Source organism: Manacus vitellinus, unplaced genomic scaffold, assembly GCF_001715985.3.
Source record: "Manacus vitellinus isolate BGI_N305 unplaced genomic scaffold, ASM171598v3 scaffold_18_pilon, whole genome shotgun sequence".
Lineage (NCBI taxonomy): Eukaryota > Metazoa > Chordata > Aves > Passeriformes > Pipridae > Manacus > Manacus vitellinus.
The window spans coordinates 4,710,246-4,730,800 of NW_021939324.1; the positions used below are offsets into that span (position 1 = coordinate 4,710,246).

Consider the following 20,555-nt stretch of genomic DNA (forward strand, 5'->3'; position numbering starts at 1 on the left):
CGTTCGCTTCTGCTCAAAATCATATATCACAGCACCGGAAATGGCTGGCATTGTAGTCTTGGTTGCTTTGCTGTTGGTGTCTGCTGCGTGTAGGTGGACAAGGCCAGGGGGTGGCTGGGCTCCCTCTCTTTCCCTCCGGGGGGGAGAGGGGAGCCCTGCGACCACCCAACTCAGCCTTTGGCTAGAGTTAGAGTCAGCATTTGGAGTGTGTGCTGTGAAGGAAGAGATTCACAGCACCTGAGGTAAGAGGAGAGAGGCAGGCTTTGCAGCCAAGCCTTCTTCCCCCTCCTTTTCTGCAGTGAAGCTGTAGAGGGGGGGCTTATCTTTCCCTCCACTGTGAGTGGAGAAAGGGCTCAGAGTTGGAGCTGAGCCAGGAGACTGGGCCGTGGAGGTAGGCCCAGCGCTTGGGAGAGGAGTCCCAGGCGAAATTGGAGACGGGGCCAAGAGAAGCTTGGGAGTTGCCTGCTGAAGCTGACCAGAGGCAGCTGAGAACTGATGTGCAGGAATGAACATTCCAGGACACAGACGCTTGATAAGCTACACTGAAGCAGCTTACGAACCGAGGTGGGACACCGAGAGGGAGAGATCACCAGCAGCAGAAGAGCAAGGACTCAAAGCTATCTCCTTGGACTTCATGAGGAGGAGAGACTACAACAAACAACTGCTGGAATTTGGTGAGGGGGACAGGAGCCCAGAACACTCCCACAGCAGACTGTGTTACATATCAGCCTTAAAGGCTGCTCCTGGACTAAAGTTAAAGGAGGGGCTTGAAAGGACTGACCGATAGTAATGTAATATATATATATATATATATATATATATATATATATATATATATATAGTTGCCTTTAGTTTGTATAGTATTTATTTGTGTAATAAATGTATATACTTCCTCCTTCCCCTACAGAAGCCTCTGGTCTGAAAGTTTCTCTCCAGTGTTAGGATAAATTGTTGAGAAGGGGTGGGGGAAGCTTGGAAGTTGGATTTTAGATCTTTAATGTGGCTCAAACTGCTACACCTGTCCACACAAACCCAATACAGCAAGGAAAGTAAGACATAGACTTACCTGGCAAAAGTGAAACAGAGGTCAGCAGCAGAATGGGTGATACTCTTTGATTCATCCTTCCTCTGTTCTTATCCTTGTCTTGAGTCTGTGGTTTTCTCAAGCCTTACAATCATATATTTGTTAAGGTTAGTGCATTTTGCAGAGAAAATCAGAGAATCAGAGAATGGGTTGGGTTTGAAGGGACATGAAAATTCATCTAGTACCAACCTCCCTGCCATGGGCAGTGATACTTTTCAACTAGACCAGGTTGCTCAAAGCCCCATCCAACCTGGTTTTGAACACTTCCAGGGATAGAGCATCCACAGCTGTTCTGGACAACTTGCTCCAATGCCTTACCACCCTCACAGTAAAGAGTTTCTTCCTGATATTTAATCTAAACCTACCGTCTTTCAGTTTGAAGCTGTACCCCCTTGTCCTGTCACTGCTGGTCCTTGTAAAAGGACCATCTTTCTTGTAGGCCTCCTTCAAGGACTGAAACACTGCAATTAGGTCATCCTAGAGCCTTTTCTTCTCCAAGCCAAACAATTCCAACTTTCTCAGTCTTACCTCACAGTTGAGGTGCTCTATGCCTCTAAACATCTTGGTGGCCTCCTCTAGACTTGTGCCAACAGGCTGGTGTCCTTCCTATGCTGAGGACCCCTCCCTCAACCTGCTGACCATGCTGCTTTTGCTGCAGTCCAGGATACAATTGTCTTTCTGGGCTTCATTGCTGGGTCATGTTTAACTTCTCAGCAATCAGCATCCCTAAGTCCTTCTCTATCTGTTCATCCACCAGCCTGTATTGATACTGGAAATTTCCTCAACCCAGGTGCAGCACCATCTATTTGGCCTTGTTAAACATCATGAACAAAGTTACAGAAATCTTTGAAAGTGAAATTATTAATGTTGTGTTGATATTTAGATTATTGCTCTGTATCTGAAATGCACACAAAAAATGGAAGTGCTTTGTTCTACATTTTGAATATATATTAAAATTATTATAACTTCATGTATCTAGTGCCTAAAATTAATTCAAATAAAGCACAGGATATATATACACATAACACTGTGAAGCAGATAATTCTTCCTGTTCCTAACAGAAGTGTTTTTATACCATACACTGTAAGTCTGATACTGATTCTACATATACCTACACTTTCAATGGCTGAGTTGTAATTGCTGATCTATCTTTATGGGAAGTTTACATTCACTGGCAGTAATTAAAATACTAATGCACTACATTTAAATGGGATAGGAAATGGAGTCTCGGCTGGGACATCACTTGGAGGAGGAATACAGAAGACCTGAAAAAGAGTAAAATATCCTACTACAGCTTCTCTTTTCAGGCACTTTGTATTTTAGCCTACATCAATTTTCAGAATTACATTAGAAACGAAGGTTTAAAAAAATCAAATTTGAAACCCCAAACAAGTTATTCCTGAAACTTGGAAAGTGACAGGTAGAGATACAATCAGGTTGCACAAGCTCAAATGAGGTCTCACTACAGCAGCTTCACAATAAATAAATGAAAATAGCAAAAAAACATAAAAAAGCCATGGGAAAGACTATGTACAGATCTAAACTTTATATACCCAAATTAGATATTTAAATTATATCAACCAATAATTATGTCATCAAAATCACCTCACTAAAGGAACAGCTGAAATCTTCCATGGTAAGAAAATCTTTAACAGGGGGTCTATCTATAATATTTCACATCATGGCAATTCCTGACAAAATTGTAATGAAATTAATAAATCAGAACAGGTTCACGAAAATCTTGTCAGTGGTAGAAAACATGATGAAAGAACTGTTGTGTCTGAAGACCAGATATACTAATTTGGCATTTAAAATCAACATAGGCAAGCCTACAGATATATAACTAAAATGACCGAAACCAGGTTGCATGAAGGAATCACTGAAGAGCAAACTCAGGAGAAACACCTCACTGATGTAAAAATCAGGAATGTTATGACAAAAAAAATTCAAAGACGTAGCTTTTGAAACTCAGATGAAAATAGAACAAGAAAACTACTTTCATTTTCACTTACACAGGTGCTATTTGTGTGAAGGCAAATGTGCAGATTTGCAAAAACTTCTTGACCTGCATGATGGTGTAACACTAATATGTGTATAGTCTATTTTTTTTTTCACTATACTTGGATCATTTAAGCTCTTAAGTATTTTTCTAAATGTTTATGTCTTGAGATAATGCTGACTCATCTCCTCGCAATATTCTACACATTATTCAGTCATTTTACTTTATTTTTACTGTGCTGTCTCTTAACTAAGAAGACATAAAATGTCTTAAATTTTGTGACTGAGTTTACTTTAATTCAGTACTACAGAAATGCTACAGTAGATTAATAAACAATTGCATAAAAAAATAGTCACCCTCAACACACTCTTCTTATGGTTGCCTCTGAGAAGGTTACCACTTCTTTCTTAGGGTTGTGCTACTTGTCATGTCAAATATATTATCTGTGTCAGCCTGTATGGTCTCCTTATCCCATCTGAAAATGCTACGAGTCTTTCATAGCTATTAATGTCATTGCCTGTTCATTAAGTGGTTTCTCTACAAACCACACAGCAACAGAAATATTTGAAGGTATTCTTTAAACTGTCTCTGTTTTTTTTAGCTTCCTCTGTTAATGAAGAGAACTTGGAAGGAAAAATTTATCTCTGCTTTAACAAAATATAATTGTAATAATTGTAAGGTTTATAAACAGAAAGCATTTCACAAGTCTTTGAAGTGGTTGAACTCATGTTAATCCCAGTTAAAAATGAGGAGACTCAAAGACAAAAAGATAATCTGAATAATTTGAATTAACAGTTCTCCTGTTCCAAAGTCATGGGACCATATTGCCTATCTTATCAGAATATCATGTAGAAAACGAATTGAAGCACTGTACTTCAGCAGAGAAATAAAAGTAGTTTTGTAATTAAAAACAAATTTATTCATTTCAAAATAGAACATACTGCTAACTCCAAACATGGTCACATTTTAACATCATTATCTCCCATTGATATCTAAATTTTTTACTTCACTGGAGGTTTTAATAAAAAAAACCCACACTTTTTTTTCTTTTTTTCATTTTCCCAGTGAAAGCAAATCCCTCATGAGCATGTTGTAGGATATATACAAATTTTAAGCAATACAGTCAGACCACACAGTGCATCAGAATCAGATTTAGAGTAGTGCGGTTCACACTAGCAGTTTTCTTTCTTCAGTGTAATCTGCACAGCAAATAACTTTAAAGTTGACACATGATATGTATAAGAGGAGTGCAAGTTAACCATTATGAGCCATCTTTCCAGGCATTTTCTCTAAATGCATTTGAACAGAATTTCAAGTTTTCTGGGAAGCAAAGAGGTATATATACAGTATACAGAAAGAAATTACAAAGTAGCTTGGTCTTCTTCTTGCACCTAGGAACTCTGAATTCTTTCTTTGTTTTGTGACCTGGGAATGATCTAACATTTCTTACTGGTGGGACTTTGATGGAAAATTTGCTGTCTCAGTTTCTAATTAACATTTATGTTTTACTGTGTTGTAAGGATACTGTCTGCTTTTCTCTTCCTTGTCACCTCTTCCCCTCACTCACACACACGTAAAAGCTTTGTTATCATCTACTTCCTTGGTAGATGCAATAGAAATTGTAGATTGATAGTGGGAAATACTTTTCAGACATCTGTTGTTGGTTTCTAGTGCAGGTCAAGGTATTATTAAATCATGTAGGTGAAGTGTAGAGACATTTGTTTTACTGGTTTCTTTGTGTATTTTCACATAAAACACTTAAGTACAGCATATGTCAATTGTTGTTTGTATGAATACATATCAAAAAAGTATATATGTAATATTTTTTCTAGAAATCTATTTTCCATGATTTGATAATTTATGCTGCAGAAAGTATTCTGAGACTATTACTTGCTTTAGGACTCACACTCTCTTGGAACATGTTATCTGAGAAAAAGCTTGTGTCTAAATTTCAAACTTTAAAATCAAGGCTGGTAAAATTTCTACAGATATTAAAATAAGAGTGTCTACTCTCAGGACCCACAGAAAATCTGTAGTCTTGCATAATGATTTTATATAGAATGACGATTGTTTTTCCTTACCTGTTGACAAAACTTTAGCATTTAATGTTGTTAGGTCTAAACCCAAGAAAATATTCAAGTTGATAATAAGGCCTAGTAAAGCAGAAGCTTAGTAAATTATGTGAATGACATAAAACCAAGGGGCATCTGTTATTGTTGGTAAATTTTAATGAAACCTTACAATCCATAAAGTACTCATTGTTATTTGGTATAATGTGTGTTGTTTAAATGATAAGGTGATCATATATAAGATGTACATAGAACCATAGAGTAGTAGAATACATTGAGTTGTGGGGACTCACGAGGGTTGAGTCCAACTTCTGGCCCTGTACAGGACACCCCTAGAATCACACCATGTTCCTGAGAGCATTGTCCAAATGTTTCTTGAACTTAGGCAGGTTTGGTGCTGTGACCATTTCCCTGAGGAGCCTGTTCCAGTGACCAACCACCCTCTGAGCGAAGAACCTTTCCTAAGCTAAAGCTTCCTGACACAACTTCATGCCATACTTCAGGAAGAGAGTACTCTTACAGGATGATAAAAAATGCTTTTCATTTTCGGTGTGATTTACCTCCAGTACAAATATCTTAGAGAAGCTGTGGAATTTCTCTCCTTGGAGGTATTATGTGTCTGAGCATATCTCAGACACAGACTACTTGTTTCATCTCTCTCTAGTACTTTCATGGTGGTTCAGAGTGTTGATGGTGCACCCGTGGGAGCAGAAAAGCACTGCTTGCTCAGAGGCGTGTTCAGACATTAATTTCCTGAGCAGGATGCTAATATCTGGTGAACTGCAATTTCTTTTCTCTACCATCAGACTTTCGTGATGCAGTCATCATCACTTTGTATAAGAAGAAAGGAATTAGATCAGATTGCTCAAACTGCCGTGGTATTACTCTGCTCTCCATTGCTGGCAAAATCCTGGCAAGAATACTCTTGAACAGACTAATGCCCACTATAGCAGAAGGAATTCTACCTGAAAGTCAGTGTGGTTTCAGAGCCAACAGAAGTACCACAGACATGGTATTTGTTCTCAGACAACTGCAAGAGAAGTGTAGGGAACAGAACAAAGGTCTTTATGTAACCTTTGTCGACCTCACCAAGGCTTTCGATACTGTGAGCAGAAAAGGTCTGTGGCAGATCTTGGAATGTTTAGGTTGTCCGCCTAAATTCCTTAAAATGATCATCTCACTCCATGAGGATCAGCACAGCCAAGTCAGATATGGCAACACCCTTTCTGAGCCCTTTTTAATTAGGAATGGTGTGAAAGAAGGCTGCGTTCTCGCTCCTACCCTATTCACAGTCTTTTTCAGCACGATGTTCCAAAGGGCCACTGCAAACCTCAATGATCAGGACGGTATCTACATTTGATATCGTACTGATGGAAGTCTATTCAATCTAAGGTGACTGAAGGCCCACACCAAGACCTTAAACCATCTCGTCCAGGAGCTGCTTTATGCTGATGACGCCTCCCTTGTTGCTCACACACAGAAGCAGCTCTGCAGCGTTTAACATCCTGCTTTGCAGATGCTGCTGAGCTCTTTGGGCTGGAAGTCAGCTTAAAGAAGACAGAAGTTCTCAATCAACCAGCACCTCAGGAAGCCTTCCTTCATCCCCATATCACCATTGGCCAATCAGAGCTCAAATCAGTCCAGCAGTTTAATTACCTAGGTAGCCTCATCTCCTCGGATGGTAAGATTGACGGAGAGATAGACAACAGGTTAGCAAAGGCATATAGTGCTTTTGGAAAACTCCACAAAAGAGTATGGCATAATAAACACTTGAAGAAAAGTACAAAGATCAGTGTTTACAGAGCCATAGTGCTGTCTACTCTCCTGTATGGTTCCGAATCATGGGTCATTTACCGCCACCACCTGCGTCTCCTAGAACACTTCCATCAGCGCTGCCTCTGTAACATCCTAAACTGGTCAGATTATGTGACCAATACATCTGTTCTAGAACAAGTATCAGTCACAAGTATTGAGGCCATTTTGCTGAGAACACAGTTGCATTGGGCAGGGCACGTGTCCAGGATGAAGGACCACTGCATCCCTAAGATCTTGCTTTATGGTGAACTTACCACCGACTGCCACATGAGAGGAGCCCTGAAGAAAAGATACAAGGACTCCCTGAAACAACATCTCAGCCTTGGCCATATTGATCACCATAACTGGTCTACTCTGGCCTCCAGTTGGGAGGCCTGGAGACACACCATCTATAACGGTGATGCTTCCTTTGAGAACACACACAGGATCACTCTCGAGGAGAAAAGGCAACGCAGAAAGAACCGTGTCTTGCAGAATATACCACCTAAGGAGTCCTTCTGCTGTGCCTTTTGCAATCGGACATGACTGTCTCGTATAGGCCTCATAAACCACCAGCATGCCTGTAACAAATGTGGATAGAGCCTTCCCAAATCTTCGTTCGCGAAGCCCAGCCATGACTGACTGCAATTTCTTTTCTAACACTTCTATTCCACAGCCAGTTGCACACTTCACATTCACATGAGCTGAGGCCTAGTGGCTGTGACCCAGCCAGACCCAGCACCAGAGTCCCAGGAGCAGAACACTCAGGCTAACTCCTAGTGCACTGCATCTGGCTGGGTTGCCAACATCCGTAATCTATTGGCTATATGTCAGCAGAGCACTGGACACCTGTGGAAGTGTGTTTCTACGGAACTGCTGTTTTTACTATCTATTATGCTGTATGTTAGGCAGCAGGCACACACTGACGATGTCACTCTGGGTCAGTCTCTGTGACTCTCACCCCATCTAATACCAGTTAGCTGCTTGTCACCAGGGTTTCTGTCACCTACTGGTCTCCTGCCTCAGATGTATTAAAGAAGACTGAAGGTCTCACTGGCTATGTGAAAACTTTCTCTATTGCTTCTTTGCTTTCCAGCCAAAGATCATTTATCCAGTCAGTGAGTGCCAGGTAGTCAATCTTTCCTTCATCTCAACGTTTTTTTCAAGTAGGCTTCATCACATGATAACAAAAGTCTAGATTTTTGACCTTAATAAAAGGACAAAAATCCTTCTTGTCATAAGCTACCTGAAATATATAATTGATACAAATAGGGATGAGTTTAATTTTCCATTATGAAAAAAATGAATTGTAATTGAAGACATCCAAAATAAAAGAATTAGGCCATAAAACAATTTGTGGAATTCTGAAGTGTGTGTTTGTTCAGAGAGAGTGAAATATTTATTTGCTCCTCAAAAGGCACAAGAATAGGTCAAGGATGAGGAAGATCCAAATTTCAGCACTTACCAGAGGGATTTAGAGTTACATTTCACAGCAAGTAACTGTGAACTGGATACAACAGAGATGAGAATCTGTTCATTCTATGTCTGATGAAAAAAAAATAAGACTCACACTTCTCTGTTAACGACAATAATGTCATGAACTTGTTCCTTGTATGTTTTTCCCACAAACTAGCCACTCTAGTTCCTACATTCCTGAATGAAAACAGATTTAGAAATGTTGCAACTTAGAAAACACTGTCGTCTTTTCTACCAACAGGCTGCAAATCATTTGCTCTCACACAAAGCAGTTTGCAAAGTGCCTATTGACAGCAACTCCATAAAAGCAATTTTTAGTTTCTAGCTGTCCTAATGAACATGTGGTAAAATATTTTTTGTCTTCTAGACAATTCTGTGCTCATCATAAATGAACAAAGTGATATGTTACACTTTGCATCATATACAGCAATGTCCAACATGTTACTATTCTTTATTCACAGGTTTATTCACAGAACACATCTCCATTGTATGGTATAGTCCACCATAAAATCCATCATTATATATCTTCCTTCAAGACAATGCTGAGAAATTGTCTTGATGTTATAAACCATCAGTCCTGTAGACCAGTTTCTGAGCACTCATCAATGTTTGAGGTCAAAATGGAAGGGTACACAGAAAAGTACTTATTACCTAAATTGCTTTTACTTTAGGAGAGCATTTTCTTTTCTCTGATTGTGATTTGCCAGGTGTAACATTGTAATTTTGTAGCTATTCAAACATTGTAGCTCATCAAAAAAGAAAAACAAACAAAACAAACAAACAAAAAAAGCCAAACCCAAAAAGTACAGAATAATACTTCAGGTATACACCAAGAAGTTTTTTTAACAGAAAATTTGTGCGTTTTTTTCACTATTTGTCATTCTTCAGTAAAAAATTATAATCTCGGACATGTTTGTAAATAATATATTTCTACTTGAGACTTTTCTTTGTTAATTGCAACAAAGCAAGGTGTGACATGAGAACAGATCTGCCTATTTTTTAGCTTTCATTTATTTAAAATTGTTTTCTTATACACTTATATTCTTGAAGTGAACATTAGCCTTTGTCATGCACATTGTATTGCTGTAAAGTAATACTGTAGAAGACAAATCATTAACCCCTTTGTTAGAAGTGAATGTTTGTTTTCCAGTGGAAGCTCTGATTCACTAGTTTAACTGGAATCTTCATGTCATGGTTTGAGATCCTCAGAATTCTAATTCCCTAGTCCTAGCCCCCTGTCACATCTCAATCCAATGTGAGATGGGTTTTTTTCCAGACAAAACACACCAGACTCCAAATGGGGAAAGGGAATATATTACAATGACTGTACAAATAAATACTACAATACATTATACACACGATCACAACTATCTCTATCATGACATAAGTATTTACAATGGATCAGATCTTTTCTCCCCTCCAAATAAAAGTCCAGGAGGGAAGAAGGACAGATCCCTTTCCAGTCTCTGAGCAGGAGTATCTTCTAAGGCAGCAGGTTCTCCTCATCTCATGCATGCAGCAGCTGTAGCTGGATTTCTGCCAGCACTCACGAGGGAGGCCTCCAAGCCTCTCTCGGCCCCTTGACGCCTGACACGCGAAAGGTCCCCGGTTCGAAACCGGGTGGAAACACCAGATAAGGTGATATGGTTTGAAGCTGGCTCCCTGCCAAGTCTCCAAACCCTACCACAAGAGTTCCCCCCCCCACCTAAACCTCAGGGAGAAGAGGGAGAAAAACAACCAAGAAAACCCGAAATGAGAGAGAGACAGCTGAAGTGATATATATAAATATATTTACACCTATGTTACAGTTATATACAATTAAAATACATACAATTTCCCAAGGGAAAGGGAAGGGGGAAGGGAAAAGGAACAAAACCAAAATAAAATATATATATATATCCCGATTAGTGGCCCGAGATCTAGTAACTAAAAGAGTTAGCAAGGAAATATCTCACACTTTCCTTGGGACAACGGAGAGTTGCTTTGGACCGATCGCTGGCAACCTCCATCTCCCAAGGTCGACAAGGCTTAATTAGGCCTCTCTCCCCAACACGGCAGACCCAACAGCAGGGAACCTGCACCTCCAAGCCGCTGGAAGGAAAGAGAGCGAAGGCCTCTCCTCCTTTCTTCTTATAGTCTGGCTTACGTAAAAAATCGTAGGGAATACTGGGTAAATCTGGACCCTTCCTTGGTTACAAACTGGTCACCAAGGAAGGCCCAGACCAAACCACCACACTTCATCAAGGAAAAAAATCAAGCTGGCAGTTGGGAATAATGGTAGCAATTACCATTATACTCCTTTGTTCTGAACCCTTTCACTTTTCCTTTTAACTGTCGTATTTTATTTATCTGAAATATTTTTCTACAGATCAACTATTTTATGGTGTGATTTCATAAATTTTCTAATTCATTAAAATATAAACAAACAAAAAACATTGCAGGTAGATAATGCAGCAATGTGTTATATATTCAATAGTTGTTTTAAGAGCATTGCATGCCCCCTGTTAGTATTTGGTAATCTAGGTATGCTGACTTTTAATAATTCTAGTTTATATGAATAATTAAAATAATGTTGATTCTAATATAATTTCCAGCTGTTAAATTTGTCTTTCAAAGCTTCACATTAAAAAGACTTTTACAAAAATATGTTTTAATATCAATAGCACACCTCCATAAATGGAATTGACAGAGGAAATGTTTCATTATATAACCTAGGGCACAATAAAAAGGATAATAAAATAAATTCATCTTGTCTATTCTGCACTCTCAAGACTGAATGTTTTCTGTCTACACCTGCTTCTGATTTTTCTCATACCCTTAGAATTTCTACTATGTTATTACTGATTTGTCTTCTTATCCTAAATAATAACAAAACATAGGACAGTTATAGAGTCCTTCGAAAGGTTTTGTATTGTGTAAGAGCACATAATTGCATTAAGGTTAACATAAATCATAGTTTTACAGGGTTAGATTTCAGTGGTACTAATTTAAATTCTTTTCAAAAAATAATCTTTTGTACCATATGATTTTCCATTATTTTTTGTGGTGTTTCTCTCTCTTTCTGTGTCTTCTTATGTAGAAAAGGTTTTCACTGAAAGCAACTAAAAGAAGTAATTTCATTGCTACATACTGAACTAACTAGGATTATAGTGCTATACTGGACTAGGCCATGGGGAAAGCAATGGACATTCCTGAATATTTTCAGTTCTATTTGTATTGGGACTGAATGGCAGAGCTCAGAGGTTTGTGATCAACGTAGAATCCAGTTGGAGACCTGCAGTCAGTGACACTCCCCAGGGAACGACTCTGGGTCCAGCCTTGTTTATCACTGACCTGGGCAAAGGAATAGAATCATCAGGTTTGATGACAACACTAAACTGGAGGCAGTGGCTGATGCACCTGATGGCTGTGCTACCATTCAGTGGGACCTTAGTAGGCTGGAGAGCTGGGTGGAGAGGAACCTAATGAAGTTCAAGAAGGGCAAGTGCAGGGTCCTGCACCTGGGGAGGAATAATCCCAAGTACCAGCACAGGTTGAGAGCTGACCACCTAGAGAGCAGCTCTGCAGAGAAGGATCCAGAAATCTTAGTGAATGACAAGTTGACCCTGAGCCAGCAGTGTGCCCTTGCAACAAGGAGGGCCAATGGTATCCTGGGGTGCATCGGGAAAAGTGTGGCCAGTGGGGCAAGGGAGGTGATCCTTCCCCTCTACTTCCCAGAATCACGGGATCGCTCAGGTTGGAAGGGAGCACAGTGGATCTGATTCAACTTCCCTACTTAAGCAGGGTCATCCTAGAGCACATGGCATGGGATTGTTTCCAGGTGGTTCTGGATTATGTCCAGCAAGGGAGACTCCACAAACTCTCTGGGCAACCTGTTCTAGTGCACAGTCACCTGCACAGTAAAGAAGTTCTTCCTCGTGTTCTGGTGGAACTTTCTGTGCATCAGTTTCTCTCCATTGCCTCTTGTCCTGTTGCTTGGCACCATCAAGAAAAGCCTGGCTCCATTTCTTGGCACTCCCTCTTTAGATATTTATAAACATTGATAAGGTCCTCTCTCAATCATCTCTTCCAGAGGCTGAGCAGGCCTGTCTGTGAGATTAGCTCAGCTGGTTAGAGGATGATGCTAATCACGCCAAGGTCGTGGGTTAAATCTCTGTATAAGCCATTCACTTCAGAGTTGGACTCAGTGGTCCTTGTGGATCAGGGTGTCCATGGAGGTCATGGAGTCTCCCTCTCTGGAAACATTCAAAACCAACCTGGATGTGATTCTGTGTAATCTACTCTAGGTGATCCTGCCGTGGCAGTGGAATTTCCAGAGATTCCTTCCAACTCTAACTGTTCTGTGATTTTGTGAAACACTAAAAATGGATTATTAATACCAACAGTATTAATATAAGCAATATTAATATAACTACTTTTTAAAATGGGCATTATGAAGAGAACTACTAAATCTTATGCCTCATTCATTTTATCCTATGACCTCCTCCTCCTGTGAAATCGTAAAGTGTTACCTGAAAACTCTTAGGTTGCAGATTTCTTTTTTTTTTGTACAGACGATTTATTTTTTGTTTGTTTTAGAAAAATCAAGTCTTCATTCTTCTATAAGTATGAAATAACATTATGACATACTACTGAGTTCTGCAAATTGTCAGTAAGTTAAGGCCTTGGATCAAGTCAGACTCATTCTTTTGGTTTCTTATTCTTTTTTACCCAAGTCTTTGTGGTGTGTCTTCTGATAAAGATGTCCTTATTTTTTTACCATTTAAGTTTTGCAGAGGATGTTTTGTGGGTGATGTTTGTCTGAGACTGATATTTTGCAGTGCTAATATCTGAATACCATAGATTAGCTGACTAAACCAGAAACTCTGAGTGTCAGAGTGCATATAACGTTACATACATCAGTCTTTAATATTTGGCAGATTAATATAATCAATGCAAAGCCCAGCTCCTTGTGTATATTGTGGGATGCTTTTGTCAAGACAATGATCTGATTAAACATTTCTGCAGATACTGCTTTTCCCCATGGTAAAAGTAATTTTTCTAGGGGTCTTGGATACTTATTTTAAGGAAAAATATTTTTTTGATTTTTAATTTTTTACATAGATTGACTTTCTAGTTTTTTTAACCACTTGTGAAACATATTAGCCAGGAATGGAAATCTACATGATATGATTGTAATCATGAGAATAGTCCAAGGTTTGAAGACTGGGAATGGCCTTCTGATATGGTCAATTAAAAGATCAACTAGATTATGCTGATGTTACTTCTTTTTTCTGCTTTGTGGGGAAATTGATTAAAGAAAAAATAAACCACTAGCTGCAGAAATACCAGATCAAAAAAGTAATTAAAATATTAAACAAAGGGGAAAACAGTCCCAAAAGCAATGAAGTTTTAAATTTGTTTTAAAAACCCTAAATACATTAGAAATCTGATGACTAACATTTTTACATAATGGAAATTCCACCACAGGGTTAAATCTAAAAATTTATTGTAATTGGATAGTAGAAACTCTAAAGAACAGCTTCAAGATCTGAATAACATGTAAACTGAAGGCTTAGACCAAATATTCAAATTGCATATTTTTATTTTCAATAATTTAATTAATTTTATGACTCAGTGGATAGAGACATCCTGATTCATAAATGACTCATGTTACATCACTTGCTGTTGCTAATAGCATTTGAATCCTTTATCTACAGACACTTCTGTTGTTTCAGAGCTGCCTTTTCTCTAATAAGTGTTAGCTGATAGCATGATAATAACCCCTAATAATTGTCTATCCTAAGATGTATCATGACCAATTAGTACCAAGAATTAGCTCCCTTCCAGTTCACAATACAGTTGTGTTCACTTTTTTCATTAAGGAGGTGTCAGATGTTCTTTCTCAGCTACAGGTTTTAAATTCATGAGTAGTTTGTTAACCAAGAAGATTGTATCCAAAACTTTTTAAACTGAGAAGACAACTCCTTTTGGTAGTTTCACTTAGTATGTTTATGAATGAATAAAACAGAATTTATGGGCAGTCCCTGTAAAGGTGATTAGCATGTTACACTTTTTATAAAAAGCTAATAATCTCAATTTTATCTGCACGTCACAAAGATGGTAACATAACTGGGTATCCAGCACTTCTCATGAACACTTTCAAGTTTGAAGACCTTTACAACTGCATGAGAGAAAAAAAAACAACAGTTCTTAATCTAAATCCTGTTGGACTTCAGCCTTTTCGTGTGAGAACGTTTGACTCCCCTGATTTCAAATTGTAAGAACTGAGTAAAACACAAATATGTTAGACTGAACTGACATAAACCATTTTTCCTTTGAAAATTACACAGTATCTTACTAGAAATGTTTACATCATATTTTCTCAGATTTGTCCTCTGTTTAAAATCAATTTTATGGTCACAGGCATATTATTAAGGAGTGTCTATTTACAGTCTAATGTATACTCTGATACCTCTATATATATTCTTAACCTATAGTACAGGTTTTATAGATCACCATTTATCAGGGATTGTATAACTAAAGTGACAAGCCTCCTGCAACTTTGATTTTAAAATTACCAACATGGTGCTGAAAGAAAATGTTAATATAAATGCAGTTTGAGGAAAATTCATACTGTTTATAGATGGTGCTAATTATGAGAATTACGTTTTCTGAAATGTTTTTTATGCCTTTGATTCTGCAAGGCAGATTTATTTATGAATTGCTAAAGCATGATCTTTTCCATGAGGGGAAAAAAAAAGAAATATTATGTAACTACATTTTTATTAGGGGGAAGAAGGGTGTGTGCGCTACTACATTCTTTTAAGCAGGCCAGCAAAATAGGAATCAGATGTAACCACCAACTGTTTGAAAAAATTGCTTTCAGTTAACAAGGAATCATTATTATCATTTCAGTTGGGGAGTTCCACAGGGTGCTGTTTTGGCCATGTTGTTATTCAGTGTCTAAAAGAAAAAAGATTTGAATGATGGAAGAAACGATGAGTTTTAAAAATCTGTGGTTGATGGACAGCTGGGCAGGACTGTAAAAGCCCCAGAGGATAGGATTAGAATTTACAAAAATCCTGGCAAATTAGACAACTTATCCAAAAGCAACAGTGTGCAAGAAAAATGCAAGAATACCACCACAAAATGCACAAAAATAAAACAGAAATAGTTGGATAGATATCAGAAGTACAATTTTTTAACAGAGACTAATACTACATGTTCCAGTACAGCATAGACAAATTCTTTAATAGATTCCACGCTACTGCTTCTCAAACATTGAAATTTCAGGACCTATTTAGGCATACCATAGTTCCTTTCCTCTATACTCTATACACCTGATATTACTTTTAAAGGCAAGTAGATAAGGGGAAAGTAAGACTTTGGTAAATAATAAGAACATACTGCAAGGTGTGCAACTGAGCATCATGAACACTTAACTTAAAAAGGCATCTGCCCTGAAGTCCAGATGTAGCCATTTCAGCACATAAACAAAAGGAATGAACAAAGGAATGCCACAAGAAATAGTCTTTAATAGAAAGCATTTGAGAGTATTGTCATGTAAAATATGGGTTCTATGCTCTGTCAGAGAAGACCAAACTGTAATATTTTGGCAACAAAGCTGGGTTTTCAATTAAAATTAATACTGAGAAGAAGGGGAAAGTGAGGTATTTTATGCCAGTATAGATTATCTGCCGAGAAGTTTATGTAGGTTATTGTGAATAGAATTTCCATAGGATAATTGAATTGCATACTTTTTTGAATTCTTAGGTTTTGATCTATATAAACCTCTCTTTTGTTATAAACCAGAATATTCCTTCAAGAGGTTAAAAAATGGGATTATAAAATTTAATTTCTTCAGCAGGTATGTTTTGTGTCTTTTCAAGAAATGTTATGAGGTTGACAAAGGTTTTCATTCAGCAACAAGAGAAAAAGGATGTAAAATGTCTACTGTTGGAATATTGCCATAATTAAACCATATGGATCTAACACAGACTTGGGAATAAGTAGTATTTGGCAGGTTTTTAAGTGAAGGGGACACAGTTATTAAGAAAATTACAGAGCAGTCCTAAATAAAATTCATTCCTATTCTTCTTAATTTAGACTTCACTTGAATCTGTTTCCAGTTGTGAAAGAACTAGATAACACAATAATCTATGAAACTACTACCCATCTCTTTATCATTATGTTGGCCCTCTAAAATCCAAGAAGTTTCTTAAAAAGAAATAGAAGAAGGATCTTGTATTCATAGAATAATAGAACAATTAAGGTTGGAAAAGACATCTAAGATGATCAAATCCAACCTTCCACCCAGCACTGCTGTGTTCACCACTAAACTATTTCCCCAAGTACCACATCTACAAGTTTTTTAACACTTCCAGGGATGCGAGTTCCACCACTTCCCTGGGCAACCTGCTCCAATGCCTGACTACCCTTTCAGTGAAGGAGTTTTTCTTAATATCCAGTCTAAACCTCCCCTGTTGCAACTTGAGGCCATTTCTTCTTGTCCTATCACTTGTTACCTGGGAGAAAAGACTGACCTCCAGCCCACTACAACCCCCTTTCAGGTATTTGTAGAGAGCAATAAGGTTCCCCCAACCCTACTTTTCTCCATGAAAAAGTACTTTAGACATGCAAAAATTAACTAGATATTGCAGTAAAAAAATTAAATTAAACCTCAATGAAATTTTAATAATTCCTCTTTAATAGCCTATTTGGAAAACTCCTTATTGTTAATTATATTCTCCTTTTGGAATTAATATCTCAGGGTGTTACTATTAGGACTGAAATAAGATTTTGGACAATGTTTTTCCTGGGACTGAATTTAACTATTTCAGTTTGTTGATACTTGGTGCAACCTTTGCACAAGGAAATCAGAATTAATGGAAGCAAAGTGGTAATACACACTGTTAGAATTCCTCCTGGAATTTGTCTTGGTAATCATCATCATAAAAGTAGTGGAACTTTTTTCTGTATGCTGGATTATAACCAGTAGTTTAAATTCAAATTGAAAAAGACCACTGAAAACAGCATTTTAATCCCTTTTATTTTTTTCCTGGCCCATTGAAAGAGAGGTACAATATCATTGCCCATTGGGCATTATCAGTGATTTTTAATTACATAATAATGTCAATAGAATAATATTATAATAGCCTCCTGCTTGTTTTCGAAAATTGTGATGATTGCAGGTCTTGTGAAACTTAAATAAATTTGGGAAAACAAGCCTTAAAATCTTGACAATTGTTGAAGAAACATCCTGCAGTAGCGGGAACTGGCTAAGCATTTAAATGTTGCTGAATAATGTCCTTGAGTTGTATGCCTGCAAACTTAGAGAATAAATCACTTTTTACTTTAAATTAATCTAAATTACTTCCAGGAGGTAGAATTCCTGTTCTCTCCAAACTGCAGTTAATTTACTGACAATGCATTATAATGAACTATCAATATTTTGGTTTTATATACATAGAAATAATACATAAAACCAGCACTTTTCATCTAAACCTGAGAATGTTTAACCAAAACTCCCAAGATGAATTTGTGGAGCTGGAAACTTTGTGGACACAAAGAATTTCCAGCTTTTCTAGATCAGTATTTTAGTTCACAGCACAACTAAGCTTATGCTTGAGGATTATTAACCTACAATTTCCTCATTTAAAGCACTTGAGAGTTTTCTGTGTAATGATCAGCATGCTGCTACTGTCAAATGATGCTGTAGGGAAGGAGTAGTACATATGTTTTTTCAACCAATTTTAATCCTACATAAATATTTTGTCAACTGTTTAAAACTATAGCAAAACAGTCTAGCACAAATGTCCCCCCCCTAACAGATTCAAAATAATAAAATAGAAAAAAAAGATGTTGTGAGACAGGTTAATTTAAACTCTTTTGGACCATCTGCTTGCAAAGTATATTTGGATTAAGAGACATATTTTCACTTGCTCTGTGATTATCCTATTAGTGGTCATATAGTTCTGTTGTCATAAGACAAGGGAAGGGAAGAAAAGTACAAAATACAAAAGAATGTGATGGGAAAATTTGTTTGGAGAGATAAGAGTAAGTTAAACTTTTAAGATAGGAACTTTTTTTGAGCTTTTTTTTCTCTTGTTTCTCCATAGAAATATAATGGCAATATTGAATGATTACTTCTGCAGTGACAGAATAGAGTGTTCAGCAGGTTGAGAGACCTAAGACGAGAATGTGTTTTTGTGGTGGAAATTTAAAACTTTTAAAATGAAGCCACATTGACTATTTTAATATAAAGAAAGGCTAAATATATACACTTTTTTCCTCAGTTTCTTTTTTTGAACATGCCTAAAATGCTTGGGGAAAAAGAATGAGCCATGAAAATAAAAAAAAAAAGAAACCAAATGAAACAGCATAGCTCAACAACAATCTCTGAAAAAAAAACAAACAAAAAAACAACCAACCAGACAACCAAAAAAAAAACAATCAAAGAAAAACCTATAAAACGAACAAAAAAAACCCAAACCCACAAAACTAATTTATCTAATGCAAACACCATGGAAAAACTGTTAGAACTTGGCAACACTGTAAGCACTGAATGGATAATCTGTTAATAGGATGTCTTGAATAATCTTTAGATTACAGAGACATACTTCCTCCAAAGCATAGATTATCACTATAGCATTTAATATTCTGCTTTTATATGGTAATTACCATTAGCATAAAACTAACATAAATTTTATATCATGTTTATGCATGATTTTTCAATATGTCCTTCTTTTCTATTGTTCAAAGAGACACGTTTTTACTTTCTGTATTTTCTAATATTTATTTGCCAGATTTTAAATTTTGAGCATTAATCTTCGTTAATGTTGCACTGGAAAGTGAAAAATGTCTGTACACAAAATGTTGGAAAGTAATTTGTTGCAGGAAAATCAATTTTAGATTGTTCTTATTAAGCTAATGGGTAACCTCAAACCTTATTAATGGAATAACCATGGTTATAGTATTGATAAATTTAACAAATCTTAGCAATTATAAAGAAATGCATCCAGGTCCATGAAATGAATGTTAATTCAATGATGAATCATTTGTATTTGATGATCATAAAGGAGATTGCTGCACTAATCAGTTTTCTTCCTCTGCTCTTATAGAAGACATTACTTTTTTGCATCCCCAGATTTACAAACATCCACTCCGTCAGACTCTCTATTGTTTTACTCCAATGCACTCTCATCAGCTGTCGCATAGCATTCTGATCCCTTTCAAACATGAAAAGTATATCCTTTATTACTATTTTAATTATTTTGACTTCCACTCTTAGAACCAAAATCTTAGATTATAGTCTGGGTTTTGTTATTACCTTCTGAGCATTAAAGTTATTTTTTTTCCAAAGCAGCTAAATATGAAAAAATAAACTTCTCAAGTCATAATTTCAATGCTCTGAAGTCTTCTGTCTAGATATTCCTGGAGATTATTGGTTTTCACAGAAATTCACAAATGCTCATTTGCAGAAGGGAGCTTAAAATTAATTTTTCTTCAAAACACAACTGGGGTATAAGGAGGGAAAGACTGAACACATTTGAAAGCTTGGGCTTTTATTGGGTTGTTTTTCTGACATAAAATGTACTTCTTTCAAATTGTTCCATACAAAGTTTAAATCCATTGTTTTTCATATATGTATATTAATTATTTGCAGTATTGAACTACCATTTACTTGTTTTACTGTGTATCTAATGTCTGAATATTTATTGCCAGTGGTGACAGAAAGATTTTGTTTTGTGTTTTTCAGATCTCAGGATAGAGCATTTTTGATTGAGTTCCAAATCTGCAAGCTCAGGGTGAGTAATTATTTTTGTCATTTCTTCAGTCTGAATTGGGGTGGTTCTGCGAAGAACAGTGTTCTAGCATATGTTCCATGTTTCCTGGAACACCAAAAAAAAAAGGGTCCCCTCCAGTCTGTGATAATGTCAGCTGGTAGTATCAGTGATTAATTAATCTCTTTTTGTTTCAAGACATTGAGAGGAAGAAGGATTTTTTTCCCTTACTATGTAACAATAAAATGCATTTGTTTGGGTTTTTTGTTTGTTTTTTGTGTGTTTTGACTGAAGAGATCATGACATAACAGTACTTTATTGCTACATGTGTAATTTGAACATGTTGCGTTTTGAGACTAATGCTACCA

At 37.0% G+C, this 20,555-nt stretch overlaps 1 long non-coding RNA gene across 1 annotated transcript in view; it reads left to right on the top strand.

Annotated features, from left to right (window-relative positions):
* Positions 1-20,213, top strand: part of LOC115307364 — a 479,194-nt gene extending 458,981 nt beyond the window's left edge. The window contains exon 5 of the long non-coding RNA XR_003915699.1: positions 20,163-20,213. This is a non-coding gene — a long non-coding RNA (uncharacterized LOC115307364). The remainder of the gene's footprint in view (positions 1-20,162) is intronic.
* The last annotated feature ends 342 nt before the right edge of the window (positions 20,214-20,555 follow it).